Source organism: Ranitomeya imitator, chromosome 4, assembly GCF_032444005.1.
Source record: "Ranitomeya imitator isolate aRanImi1 chromosome 4, aRanImi1.pri, whole genome shotgun sequence".
NCBI lineage: Eukaryota > Metazoa > Chordata > Amphibia > Anura > Dendrobatidae > Ranitomeya > Ranitomeya imitator.
In genome coordinates this window covers 417,838,583-417,853,601 of record NC_091285.1, presented here as the reverse complement: position 1 = coordinate 417,853,601, position 15,019 = coordinate 417,838,583, and positions in this window count along the sequence as shown.

Sequence of the window (15,019 nt, the reverse complement as noted above, 5' to 3'; positions counted from 1 at the left end):
GACAAAAGGGACATGTTACATCAATTTATGTCCACTAACTAGCATCACAGGTGTCTACAATCTTGGAGTCAGTGAGCGGGCCTGTATATAGGGCTACAGATACTCATTGTGCTGTTTGGTGACATGGTGTGTATCACACTCACCATGGACCAGAGGAAGCGAAGGAAAGAGTTGTCTCAGGAGATTAGAAAGAAAATTATAGACAAACATATTAAAGGTAAAAGTTATAAGACCATCTCCAACAGCTTGATGTTCCTGTGACTACAGTTGCACATATTATTCAGAAATTTAAGATACTTGGGACTGTAGCCAACCTCCCTGGACGTGGCCGCAGGAGAAAAATTGGTGACAAATCAAAGAGGCGGATAATACAAATGGTAACAAAAGAGCCCAGAAAAACTTCTAAACAGATTAAAGGTGAACTTCAAGCTCAAGGAACATCAGTGTCAGATCGCACCATCAATCATTGTATGAGCCAAAGTGGACTTCATGGGAGACGACCAAGGAGGACATCATTGCTGAAAATAATAAAAAAAAGGCCAGACTGGAATTTGCCAAACTACATGTTGACAAGCCACAAAGCTTCTAGGAGAATGTCCTATGGACAGATGAGACAAAAATGGAACTTTTTGGCAAGGCACATCAGGTTTATGTTCACAGACAGAAAAATGAAGCATATCAAGAAAAAAACACTATCCCTACTGTGAAACATGGAGGAGGCTCTGTTATGTCCTGTGGCTGCTTTGCAGCATCTGGCACAAGGTGTCTAGAATCTGTGCAGAGTACAATGAAATATCAAGACTATCAAGGGATTCTTGAGAGAATAATGCTGCCCAGTGTCGGAAAGCTTTGTCTCAGTCGCAGGTCATGGGTCTTGCAACAGAATATTGACCCTAAACACAGCTAAAAACACCCAAGAATGGCTAAGATGAAAACAATGGACTATTCTGAAGTGGCCTTCTATGAGCCATGACCTAAATCCTATCCCATATTTGGAAAGAGCTGAAACATGCCATCTGGAAAAGGAAACCTTCAAACATGAGAAAACTTTAGCAGTTGCCTCTTGAGGAGTGGGCCAAAATACCTGTTGAGAGGTGCAGAAGTCTCATTGACAGTTACAGGAATTGTTTAATTGCTGTGATTGCCTCAAAAGGTTGTGCAACACAATATTAAGTTAAGGGTACCATAATTTCTGTCCAGGGCTATTTCATGAGTTTTATTTATTTATTTATTTATTTATTTTTTTAATTCTGTGGAAGCATGTTTGAAAAGCAATGTCTGATTTTCATTTGCTCATTTTCATGGATTTTTTTTATTTATTATTACTTTTGTCATATTCAAGTTATTTCTGTGACCATTGTGGGTGTTTCTGTCATTAAATTAGGCTTACCAACAATTTTGACAATGTGTGTACTTTTTGCCATCCTGTGTATAATCCTTCTAACTCATTAATATTTTAAATGTAATGCAGAGTACTCACCTGTTGGAAATTTGTAATTGGCATGTTTGGCTTTAAAAAAGTTTAAAGGGACTCTGTCACCCCCTCCAGCCGTTAGAAACTAAAAGAGCCATCTTGTGCAGCAGTAATACTGCATTCTGACAAGGTGGCTCTTTTATTTATTGGTGCAGTCAAAGCAGAAATAAAGCGTTTTATAATTTTGCAAAAATACCTGCCTTCAGTAAAGGAGGCAGGTCTTAACCCCCTGCTGCACACGCCACACTGCTATCACTCAAGGCTTCTTCGGCGCCGCCCCCTTCGCGCTGTTTTCAAATCAAAACCGGCGCCTGCGCTGTTTTGTTCTGCCTGGGACAGGCACAGTGAGCGCTGCCTGTCTGACCTCAGATGCAGTCTCGCAGACTGCGCCTGTGTGGCCACCCAGCTTGTGAATCTCAGCCCCACACTGTGCATAATGCATAACACACTGCGGGACTGGGATTCACAAGCTGGATGGCCACACAGGCGCAGTCTGCGAGACTGCATCTGAGGTCAGACAGGCAGCGCTCACTGCGCCTGCCCCAGGCAGAACAAAACAGCGCAGGTGCAGGATTTGATTTGAAAACAGCGCCGAAGAAACCTTGAGTGACGGCAGTGTGGCGTGTGTAGCAGGGGGGGAAGACCTGCCTCCACAGCTAAAGACAGGTATTTTTGCGAAATTATAAAACACTTTATTTCTGCTTTGACTGCACCAATAACTAAAAGAGCCACCTTGTCAGAGTGCAGCATTACTGCTGCACAAGGTGGCTCTTTTAGTTTCTAACGGCTGGAGGGGGTGACAGAGTCCCTTTAACTCACTTAATTTTTTACTTATGCTGTGAACAAAAGCTGTTTCCAGCTTGAAACACATTGGTCTATGACATATATCTTAGATTATGCTGTTACAATGTGTTTTTTAAGAAGAAGTAAATAAAGTAGATGAAGATTTTAAACCTAAAGTGTTGGATTGCTTTACTTTTGGATCTACATAGCCAGGCAATTACCACATACTGGATGAAATATAATGGAATCTTTGTACAGCTTGAAGCATAGTAAGCACCTTCATTTGTTTTGCTGTTGAATATCTGGCTTGCTGACCCATTTGAGGAATGGGATGTTGATTGCTCTTTGCCTCTCTAAGTTATTCACGGAGAGGAGGCTGATTTGTAGTGATGAATATTTTGCTTACCTAATTAGGACTAGTTTTAAATGCTGAGGCTACCCATTTGCAAAGAGTAGAGGATATAATTTGCCTGATCTGCTGAGTGCATTGAAATACCTTGTCATGGCAGTGATCCTATGTGGATATTTTTGTCAATGACACCATGCACAAATTCAATCAAGTATATCCATTTACATTGAGCGCTCTTGCGTCTGATTTTTTTTTCATTCCTACAGGACAAAGAGAAAAAATGGACCCTGAGGATAACAAGATGTCAAAAATTGTCATTTATCTACATCTTCTCGCAGAAACTTAGGGTGGGAAACTTTGAAGCACAATCACCTGACTTTACAGCTAACAAATACTAAAAAAAAATTAGAAGGATATGGGCATTTTCAATCAGCAGTATTTCTGTGTGCTGTTCATTTGCAAATCAGACACATGGAATTTATTGTTATCATTGACAAACCAATTTTTTTTTAACAGATAATGGTGCCCATTCTATTAAACTCAAAGAATATTTTTATCTAAATCCTTTTTGAGAAAATCCGCCATAGAATGTATTCGACTCTGTTAAAAAAAGATGGCAGATGGAAACAATCCATTTTCAAAAGCCCCATTTTTTGTATCTGCAAAAATGATCGTAATCATCTGAATGTGAATCCAAATACCGTTGTATTTTTGGACAGCATTAGATATCGTATTTACATTCCCTTCAAGATTATTAAATTAGTTATACAGTATTTAAAGCAGTTCTAATAGAAACATGAACTGTCCTGTGTTGATAATCCCTGTGGTGGCGAGTTGGTGAGATAGAATTATTTCCTTCATGCAACAAATATTCTTCATTTTGCACATTTCTGAACTTATAATAACTAGTGATGAGCGAGCACTAAAATGCTCTGGTGCTTGTTGCTCGACAACGAGCCCAATGTAAGTCTATGGGAGACCCGAGCATTTTTACCACGATCACCTTGGGGGTCCTTTTAAGGTCTAAAAACATCTGAAAATGATGGAAATACTGCTCAAATGACACGGGAACATCATAGGGATCACACCTGGAAGCATTTCTGACTCCTAGGTCACAGCTGTAAACAATTATGTCAAAGTTTCACACCATTTTTACAGGTGTACCAAAAACTAAACCAAAATGGATTTTGCTGGGAAATATGTTAAGGTACGTCCTTTCCAGGGTAATTACTTGAATATAAGGCAAAATAATTAACCCCAGACCAAAATGTTCCTAACCACTTGGGCTATGTTCACACGCAGCATTTTTGATGCGCTTTTCTGCTTATGTGTCACACCACATGGCCAGCTAGGGTTGTTAAATGTTACAATGACATTTCCCAGTGAATGCATTTGTGTTGGTTGAAAGCTGGCTATGTGGTGGGTGACACATAAGCAGACACATATTGTTTCATTTGTGAAGGAGGGACTCTTAAAGTCACAAAGCCTATTTTTAGAGGGTCATCAAGCGGCATTAATATTCTTAAAGGGCCATTATTAAACAGTGGGCCTCCTATGCTGTTATTGCCAATGTAGTGAGTGGCTGGGCTGCCAAGAATAACGAAGTACCCCAATACCCCTTTCACGAGAGGTAGAGGTACAGGAGGGCTTCCTGAAAAAATGTTACACTGAATGCAAGGCCTGCCCTGCTATCAAGTCATGTGCACCCCAAGAAGCCATTAAATCCAGGTACTGGATGGCAACAGGAAAACCCACTTCACATTATTCATTTTGTACTCCATACTGTTTTCTTATGTATTGCAAGGCCTGCCATGCTACCAAGTCATATGCACCCCAATAAGCCTTTGAACCCAGGTACTGGATGGCCACAGGAAACCCACTTCACATTCTTCAGTTTGTCCTCCCAAACTGTTTCCTTATGCATTGAATGCAAGGGCCGCCTTGACCCAAATTTGCACGCACACCAATCCCCCCTTGGAAGAAATATGGAGGAGGGCCTCATAAAAAAAAACTGTCCCATTAAAAAGGAGCGGGTCTCCTAGACTCGTAATGCCCATACATTAAGTGTATGGGCTGAACAAACATTTTCTCCTGGGGTGTATACATCAACATACTGTGTAAATACTTTTATTACGGGCATCACAAATCACCCATGCAAAAAACTAGAGTGGCTGTATCAGCACGGATCACATTAACCCTGGTAATCTAGTGGCGGTGAATAATGAGATGTAGAGGAAGGCCTAATTAAAAATAGGCCCAATTTACAGGAGCGGGTCTCCTAGACTTGGAATGCCCATACACTAAGTGTATGGGCTGACAAGCATTTCCCCATGGGGAGGTCAATTTTTAAAAAAAAAATGTTTACAGGCACCATAAACACCCTTGCAAAAAACTAGATTGGCTGTAACAGCATGGAACACGTTATCCCTGGTAATCTAGTGGCAGTGGATGATGAGACATGGAGGAAGGCCTCATTAAAAAATAGGCCCAATTTAAAGGAGCTGGTCTCCTAGACTTGGAATGCCCATACACTAGGAGTATGGGCTGACAAACATTTCCCCATTGGATCAATTTAAAAAAAAAATAGTTTATGGGCATCATAAACATCCTTACAAAAAACTAGAGTGCCTGTAGCAGCACGGAACACGTTAACCCTGGTAATCTAATGGCCAGTGTTGATGAGACGTGGAGGAAAGCCTCATTAAAAATAGGCTCAATTTAAAGGAACAGGTCTCCCATACTTGAAATGCCCATATACTAAGTGTATGGGCTGACAAACATTTCCCCATGGGGGGTCAATTTAAAAAAAAATTGTTTACGGGCATCATAAATACCCTTGCAAAAAAATAGAGTGGCTGTAGCAGCGCAGAACACGTTAACCCTGGTGATCTAGTGGTGGTGGATGATGAAACATGGAGGAAGGCATCATTAAAAAATAGGCCCAATTCAAAGGAGCGGGTCTCGTAGACTTGGAATGCCCATACACTAAGTGCATGGGCTGATAAACATTTTTCCCTAGGGGTACATATCAACATTTTTTTTTAGGGGCATTATAAACCCCTTGCAAAACTGTAAAGTGGTTTCCTATACAGTTGCTGCAGGGAAGGTGCAGGTTTTTAGTAAAAATATGGTGGACGAATCATTGGATGAAGTGATCTGGAAAAGGGGCATGGTGATGACCGGAATGAGAACGTACATGATTAACAACAGCGATGACTATGGGAGGTATGAGATCCAGGATACAGCCTACAATGATCATTAGGTTAGCCACCACCAATTACCAGAATGTGTTTCATGCCCGTCTGAAGATTAGTGTAACAGATGCGCGTGTGAGACTCAGCCTAAAAAATGAACGTCAAAAATATGTTGCCAAGGATGCACGTGTCTGTCTAAAGGGCAAAGTGTAACATGTTCTTGAGATGCTGAATTAGAGAAAGCAGATCAGTGTTGGAGGAAAACCAAACAAACTGATAGATGCTTGTGAAAAACTAAGTTTAAAGAGGAGTGCACCGTCCGTAACTATAAGCACACCCGTGGCACAAGCTTCTTCATCTTCACCCATACATATTGCCAATAATATCCAAATGTCACAATCGAAAATTATTTGTTCTAGTGTAGTGTGTTGGTGCTGGAGCAGTCCTCTTCCAAAAGGATGCTCAAGGTCGGAAGCATCCTTGCTTCTTTTTCTCCAAGACCTTCGCACCAGCAGAGAGGAATTATTCCATCGGGGACAGGGAGTTGCTAGCCATGAAGTTGGCTTTCTCGGAGTGGAGACATCTCTTGGAGGGAGCACGTTTTCCCTTCCAAGTCTTCACAGATCACAAAAATTTGGTGTACCTGCAGACAGCTCAGCGGTTGAATTCTCGCCAGGCCAGATGGTCCTTGTTCTTCTCCCGGTTTCATTTCACCCTCCATTTCCTTTCTGGGGAGAAGAACATTCGGGCCGACGCTCTCTCTTGCTCATTTGTGTCATCTGCGGAGGAGGAGGAGGAGCCTCGGCTTATTGTCCCCACCGAGAGTTTGAGAACCGTGGCCCCGGTTTCGCTGGAGTCTGTGCCCCCGGGCAAGACTTTTGTTCCATCTAGTTTGCGACCGGAGGTTCTCTCTTGGGCGCACTCGTCCAGGGTGGGTTGACATTTTGGTACTAAAAGGACATCAGAGTTACTGGCGAGGACATACTGGTGGCCGCATATGGCTCGTGATGTCGCGGAGTACGTTCGGGCGTGTGTCTCTTGCGCCAGGAACAAGACTCCTCGGCAACGGCCAGCTGGTTTGCTATATCCTATGCCCGTGGCTGACAGGCCCTGGGAGATGGTCGGGATGGACTTTGTGGTTGACTTACCCAAGTCTCGTAATTGCACTATTATCTGGGTGATCACCAATCATTTTTCCAAAATGGTGCATTTGGTGCCTCTTCCACGGCTACCATCTGCACGGGCGTTGGCTGTCTTGTTTATCAAACATATCTTTCGCTTACACGGTATGCCAGACAAAATTGTTAGTGACCGGGGTCCCCAGTTTGCGTCTCGATTCTGGAGGGAGCTATGTCGTCTACTCAGTATTGAGTTAAATCTCTCTTCGGCATATCATCCCGAGACGAATGGGTTGGTAGAAAGGGCCAACCAGACCTTGGTCACATATCTGCGACATTTTGTTTCTGCCAGACAGGATGACTGGGCATCCTTGCTACCGTGGGCAGAGTTTGCACTTAACAATGCCGTAGCCGACTCCACCGGTCAGACTCCATTCCTCTTAAATTACGGCCAGCATCCGCGTGTTCCTGTGCCCATGCCTGTGTCTTCCGCTGATCCCAGGGTGGCAGACTGGGCTGTGGAGGCACGGGACATTTGGGATCGCACGCAGGATGCCATTCGGGCCTCCAAGGAGAGAATGAGGTCCTCCACCGATGTTCATCGGCGCCCCGCTCCGACTTTTGCCCCTGGCGACTTGTTGTGGCTCTCCGCCCGTAACATCAGGCTGCGAGTTGAGTCCACTAAGTTTGCTCCTCGCTACTTGGGTCCCTTCAAGGTTCTCGAACAGGTTAATCCTGTGGTCTACCGCCTGGCTCTTCCTCCACGCTTGGGTATCACCGACACCTTTCATGTGTCCCTCTTGAAACCCGTATACATGTCCGGGTTTTCCGAGCCATCTGCCGGGACATCGGGTTCGTCTACGGACGATTACGAGGTGAACGCTATTTTGGGGTGCAAGGTGGTACACGGCAAAAAGTTTTATTTGGTGGATTGGAAGGGTTATGGACCAGAGGACAGGTCTTGGGAGCCTGCTGAAAAAATTCGGGCCCCACAGCTCATTGCTGCCTTCGAGCGTAGCGAGGCCCAAGGAGGGGGGGGCCCTAGGGGGGGGGTAATGTTAGGAGTCGAGTATCCTCTGCTGCACAGGGGGAATCTCGATCCGTCTCCGCTGCGTTCTCCCATTCTCCTCCAGCCGCAGTGGAGATTGCTCAGCAGGGACATCGGTCCCAGCGTCTTGCTCAGTCTCACTCTGTACAGAGAGTTACTGCTGCTTCTTCAGCTCCTGCCATTAAAGTCAGTGCTGGTCAGCGGCGAGCGGACTTCCCTGGGACTAAAGGTACTGTCACACTTAGCGACGCTGCAGCGATACCGACAACGATCCGGATCGCTGCAGCGTCGCTGTTTGGTCGCTGGAGAGCTGTCACACAGACCGCTCTCCAGCGACCAACGATGCCGGTAACCAGGGTAAACATTGGGTAACTAAGCGCAGGGCAGCGACCAGCGACAGCACAGCAGGGGCCTGATCGCTGCTGCCTGTCACACTGGACGATATCGCTAGCGAGGACGCTGCAACGTCACGGATCGCTAGCGATATCGTCTAGTGTGACGGTACCTTAAGTCCTTGTTTGCACACACTGAGCATGCCCAGAGCAAGATCTCCCGTTGGAGATCGAGGGTCATGTGCTCTGGCTCTGCAGCGCATTCCATTGGTCCTCTTGGCAGGCCCTGGAAGGGCAAAGTTTCTGTGGCCACTTCCTGTCCTGCAATTATATAAACTGCGCATGACCGCACGGCCATGCGCTAGTGTACAATTGAATACGTGTGTTTGTTGTGAGTGCAAGTCGTTCATTAAATACCCCTACCCTATTGTATGACTGTTCGCGTATGGTGTATGGCTGCTATCTAGCGCCCGACAAATCACTCAACGTGTCACACACGTATCAGCGTCTATTGCTGTGACCGCCAGTGCGGCGCCACGCGCCAGTAGTGCGCTTCCTGACCCACGTCTGGGTGCTTAGTGGTGCCTGCCAGCATGGCACAGTTCGCACTTCGGTGCTCTAATTAAGAGTTGCCTAATACACCCTGTTGCGGTGTTGTGTCAGCAAGTGGTCTAATCGGACTTCTATCCTAGTTGGGGTTAAGTTCGCTGACTGCTTGCTCGCCTTCTATGTGCGGTACCGCGATCCTGTGACGCAACAGGATCGCTTCCTTCACGTTGGGTGAAGTTTAACCCACGCGAGTATACTAATGAGTACCGCCATATAGTCCGTCATTACTCAGCAGCAGGTTCCATCTCTGCACGGTGGACCCCGGGCTACGAACGCACCGTACACTATCAGTCTTATTATTTGGTGCGTTCCGCTAGCCCTAACAATCTGCGTGTCATCGGCGAACTGATGATATTGCAAACCATGCCATTACATCAGCTATCCCAGGCCGAAGGTGTAGATGGAGAAGAGTAGGGTCCTGGAACTGAGCCTCGGAGAACACCGAAAGACAGGGGTCGAGGTGAGGACGTGGTGTGGGAGAGGGAGAAACTGAATGTCCCTGTAACAGTCTGGTTGTTTTTTAAAGACTCTGACGATAATCCCAAAAAGGCCATTTGCATCACCGGACATGCCCACAGGGGTTGCAAAACTACCAGCCTAACCACCACCAACATGATCAGGCACATGGCAGCAAAGCACCTGACTTTGTTGATTGAACACAAGGCTCCATGAACAGTGTCTGCGGGTGATACCACTGCTTCCTCCAATGTTGTGCATGCAAGCAAATCCCCTGTCCATGGTGCATGCAAAGATGCCTCCTACCCTGCATCTGTAGTGGCACACAAACTCAACTAGCACCATCAATAAGCACATCCACGTCCTTGTCCCAGAGCAGCGTTCAGGTGTTCATACACCAGTACTTGGAACACAAGTGGAAATACGCAGCCAATGTCATAGTACTAAATTCACACATTTCTTGTCTGCTTGCAGTCGAAATGTTGCATTTTAGGCTCGTGGGAGACTGAAGCTTTCCGCAATCTGATGTCAGTGACCGTCGCAAGGTACTCGGTCCCCAGCTGCCACAATTTCTCCTGGTCTGCCGTCATGACATTGCACAAGCAAGCACGTGTTCAACAACATTGCCCGGGCCCTCATCAATACTGTTACAGGGAAAGTGTACCTAACTACCCAAGTGTACCTAACCATGGACAGGGATGGTCCATCTCGCTGATGGCACACTGGGCTAGCGTAGAGGAATCCATGACTCAGTCAGACATTGGGAGACCATGTCACAGATGTATGGAGACAGGTATTGGAAGGCTTTTGTATATCATAGTTAGGGTTTTGAACTGTAGCCTCTGGGCAATAGGAAGTGAAGGGCCTGGTAGAGAGGAGAGGCTGGGGAATAATGGAGGGACAGTTGGATTACTCAGGCAGCAGCATTTAGGATAGAGTGGAGTGGTGCAAGAAGGCTAGAGGGGAGGCCAGACAGTAGAAGGTTTCAATAGTCGTTCAGAAACATTTTTGCAGTTTCTTGAAATGTTTGGATCCTGGAAATGTTTTTAACCTCTTTACCCCCAAGGGTGGTTTGCACGTTAATGACCGGGCCAATTTTTACAATTCTGACCACTGTCCATTTATGACGTTATAACTCTGGAAAGCTTCAATGGATCTCAGTGATCTTGACTATATTTTCTCGAGACATATCGTACTTCATGGTGTTGGTAACATTTCTTTGATATTACCTGTGTTTATTTGTGAAAAAAACAGAAATTTGGCAAAAAATGTTGAAAATTTTGCAATTTTTTAACTTTGAATTTTTATGCCCTTAAATCACAAAGTTATACAAAATACTTAATACATTACATTTCCCACATGTCTACTTTACATCAGCACAATTTTGGAACCATTTTTTTTGTTAGGGAGTTATAAGGGTTAAAAGTTGACCAGCAATTTATCATTTTTACAACACCATTTTTTTAGGGACTACATCACATTTGAAGTCACTTTGAGGGGTCTACATGATAGAAAATACCCAAGTGTGACACCATTCTAAAAACTGAACCCCTGAAGGTGCTCAAATCCACATTTCAAGAAGTTCATTAACCCTTCAGGTGTTTCACAGGAATTTTTGGAATGTTTTAAAAAAAATGAACATTTAACTTTTTTTTCATAAAAAATGTATTTAGCTCCAATTTGTTTTATTTTACCAAGGGTAACAGGAGAAATTGGACCCCAATAGTTGTTGTTCAATTTGTTCTGAGTATGCTGATACCCCATATGTGGGAGTAAACCACTGTGTGGGCATTGCAGAGCTCAGAAGGGAAGGAGAGCCATTTGACTTTTCAATGCAAAATTGACTGGAATTGAGATAGGAAGCCATGTCGAGTTTGGAGAGCCACTGATGTGCCTAAACATTGAAACCCCCCACAAATGACAATATTTTGGAAAGTAGACCCCCTAAGGAACTTATCTAGATGTGTAGTGAGCACTTTGACCCACCAAGTCAGAAGTTTATAATGTAGAGCCTTAAAAATAAAAAATCATATTTTTTCACAAAAATAATATTTTCGCCCCCAATTTTTTATTTTCCCAAGGGTAACAGAAGAAATTGGACACCAAAATGTGTAGAACAATTTGTCCTGAGTACAGTGATACCCCATATGTGGGGGTAAACCACTGCTTGGGTGCATGGCAGAGCTCGGAAGGGAACAACAACCCGCTGTTCTGAGCGTCTCAGGGAAGCACGCAGTGAGCCCCCTCCCTGTGCGATGCTTCCCTATGCCACCAGAACTCTGTGATCATGTTTGATCGCAGTGTTCCAGGGGTTAATGTGTCAGGAGAGTTCCATGACCACTCCTGGCATATAGTGCCGGATGTCAGCTGTAATAGTCAGCTGACCCCCTGCGGCGATCAGCCGCGCTCCCCCCGTGAGCACGGCTGATCGCCCATGACATACTATCCTATCCCTGGGAATTAAGTCCCAGGTCACCTCGACGGGATAGTATGTCATATGGTAGAAAGGGGTTAAAAAAGAAGTAATATATGCAGATTATTTTACCTTTTTTTCCCTACGTATGGATTTTTTTTTCAAATTTTGCAAGGTTGATTCCACCAATCTCTTCCATTGGGAAACAATATACAGTCTGAGTTATGTCAATACTGCAGTTTTTTACTTGGAACCAGACGTGACTCCAGGTCACCAATAAGCTGCAAGCTTAGAAGGAAGATAGACTTTGTAATGTTTGTCCAACAATACAGAAAATCTGATGGTTCAGAACCTGTCTTGCCCCTTTTAGGTTGCATTCATTTATATCTTCAGTTTTAAATCTGAAGTCTTAAACAGGCAAAGTTTTACTTTTATTGTACTTCCACATATGTAGCAAATATTTTATATGTACCTGCCTGAAATTGGCTGGGCAAGGAGTTTGGCAAGCTGGAAAGCACCCAAGGCAAATGTTAGGATTTGTTTCAGCTTTGTATTAGTATGCTTTGGAGTAGTGTGGTTCCACCTGCAGGTCATTTTTCCTTACTAATTTCATGAATCATGTTTTCTCAGATTTTATTGGGCGTTTCATTGTAATTTATTTGGAAGATATCCTCATACATTCTTCTGACAGTCACATGGACCACCTCCATGCAGTTCTTCTGAGGCTTAGGGAGAACTATTTGCTAAACCAGAGAAGTGTTCATTTTTTGCTCAGGAACTGTCCTTTCTAGGGGTCATTTTGTCCGCTAAGGGGTTTCATATGGACCCTAGAAAGGTACAGGCTATTGTGGATTGGGTGCAACCCAGAGATCTCAAGGGTCTTCAGCATTTTCTGTGTTTCACCAATTATTATAGAAAATTCATTAAGGGGTTTTCTTAGGTGGTCAAACCCCTCATGGATTTAACTCGTAAGGGGGCTGATATCAAAAACTGGTCAGCTCCAGCTTTGGTGGCATTTTCGTCTTTGAAGAACTGTTTTATGACTGCTCCTGTACTGGTTCAACTTGATTTGTCTAAATCATTTTTCATAGAGGTGGACACTTCGGAGGTGGGAGTGGGGGCTGTGTTGTCCCAAGGGCCCACCAGTTGACTAACTTAAGACCTTGTGCCTTCTTTTCGAGAAATTTTTCTTCTGCTGAGAGGAATTATGATGTGGGTAACCAGGAGCTGTTGGCCATTAAATTGGCATTTGAAGAATGGAGGCATATTTTGGAGGGGGCTGCCCATCATATCACTGTCATTACGGATCACAAGAATCTGTCATACATCGAATCTGCCAAAATGTTTGATCCCGAGACAGGCAAGGTGGTCACTTTTTTTTCCACATTTTCAGTTTTCTATTACTTTCAGACCAGGGTCAAAGAATGTGAAGTCTGATATCTCGTAGCCTAGATCAAGTTTCACCTCCTGAACCTCCTTCCTCCGTTCTTCAGCGTGTAGTGGTGGTGGCTGTGGTGTCCTCGGCATTGGAACGAGAGATTTGTGAGGCCCAATCTCTCGTTCCTTCATAAGTACCTGATAGTAAACTCTTTGTACCTGTCCAGTATCAGTTAAGGGTGCTTCGGGAGTTCCATGACTCGACTCTTAGTGGGCATCCTGGAATCTCGGCCACGCCTAAGGCCATCACTAGGCTGTTTTGGTGGCCTTCGTTGGCTTTTATTATTATTATTATTTATTGTTATAGCGCCATTTATTCCATGGTGCTTTACATGTGAGGAGGGGTATACATAATAAAAACAAGTACAATAATCTTAAACAGTACAAGTCATAACTGGTACAGGAGGAGAGAGGACCCTGCCCGCGAGGGCTCACAATCTACAAGGGATGGGTGAGAATACAGTAGGTGAGGAATGAGCTGGTCATGCAGCGGTTTGGTCGATTGGTGGTTACTGCAGGCTTCTGACATCATTGGGTTTGTGTCTTCCTGTGAAACTTGTGCTCGCGCTAAAACCTCCTGTAACCGGTCGGCCGGGGAATTGGTGCCCCTGCCAATTCCAGATAGACCATGGATTTATCTGTTCATGAATTTTATCACTGATCTTCCCCCCTCTAATGGGAAAACCGGGATCTGGGTAGTTATTGATAGGTTCAGTAAGCAGGCGCATTTTGTACCTTTGGCGGGCCTCTCTAATGCTGAGACTCTATCAAAACTATTCATTGAGCATGTGGTCCGATTGCATGGTGTGCCTGTCAGTATGGTGTCTAATAGAGGGGTGCAGTTTGTGGCAAAATATATTATTTACAGTATAAAAATTTACAATGACAGACTGGTACAGAGGGTATTGGACCCTGTCCTTGCGGTATTACTTTCTGCAGGATAATGGGAAAGAGACAGAAGGTTGGGGGTGCTGCAGCTCGGGTGGTGGTTTAGAAGTCACATCTACGACCACTACGCTCTCCAATTGACAGTTCTTGAAATTTAGCCGAAATGTCAAAATATCTAGCTTCTGTTATAGTAAAATGCAGGTGATCCTTTTTGAAGTCGTCTTCCAACCAGTTCAGTATTATTAGGTGATGGATTGTCTGAATCCAGCCCAGGAACACCAGGCTTGAGTAGTTGCAAGTCCTGGCCCTGTGCTCTTCCACGTACTCTTGCTCTGGCTCTTCCAGTCATGATTTAACCTAGAAGATTTTGCCTTTGTAATCCAGAGACAGAGTACAACACTGCACAAACATTGACCCTCTGCTCCTCAGACTCTCTGTGTGTGCAGTGACTGCCTATAGGCAGAAGATGATGATGGTGGTAGTAGTTGGAGCATTTAAGAATGTCATGAAGCAGCCATAACAACTTGAAACAATATGTGGCCTGTATTTTTTATTTTTTTAAACCAAAATAGTGTACCAAACTAGGGTAACATTTAGCAAATACAGTTGAATGTAGGCCTGAATTGCCCCAATTTGTAGTCCACAAATACATCAGACGTCTGACAGCGATACCACACTGACAAATATGTGGCCTGTAATTTTTATTTTTTCAAATGCTAAATAGTGCAGTATATAACAAAAGTAACACACAGGAAAAACACTGGAATACCAGCCTAAAATGCCCAAACTTGGAGCATGCAGATATATGAGGAATGTCACAGAAATACCACACTGCCGAACATGTGGCCTGTATTTTTTTATTTTTGCTAATTAGTGCTGTATATAACTAGAGTAACAGACATCAAAAACACTGGAATA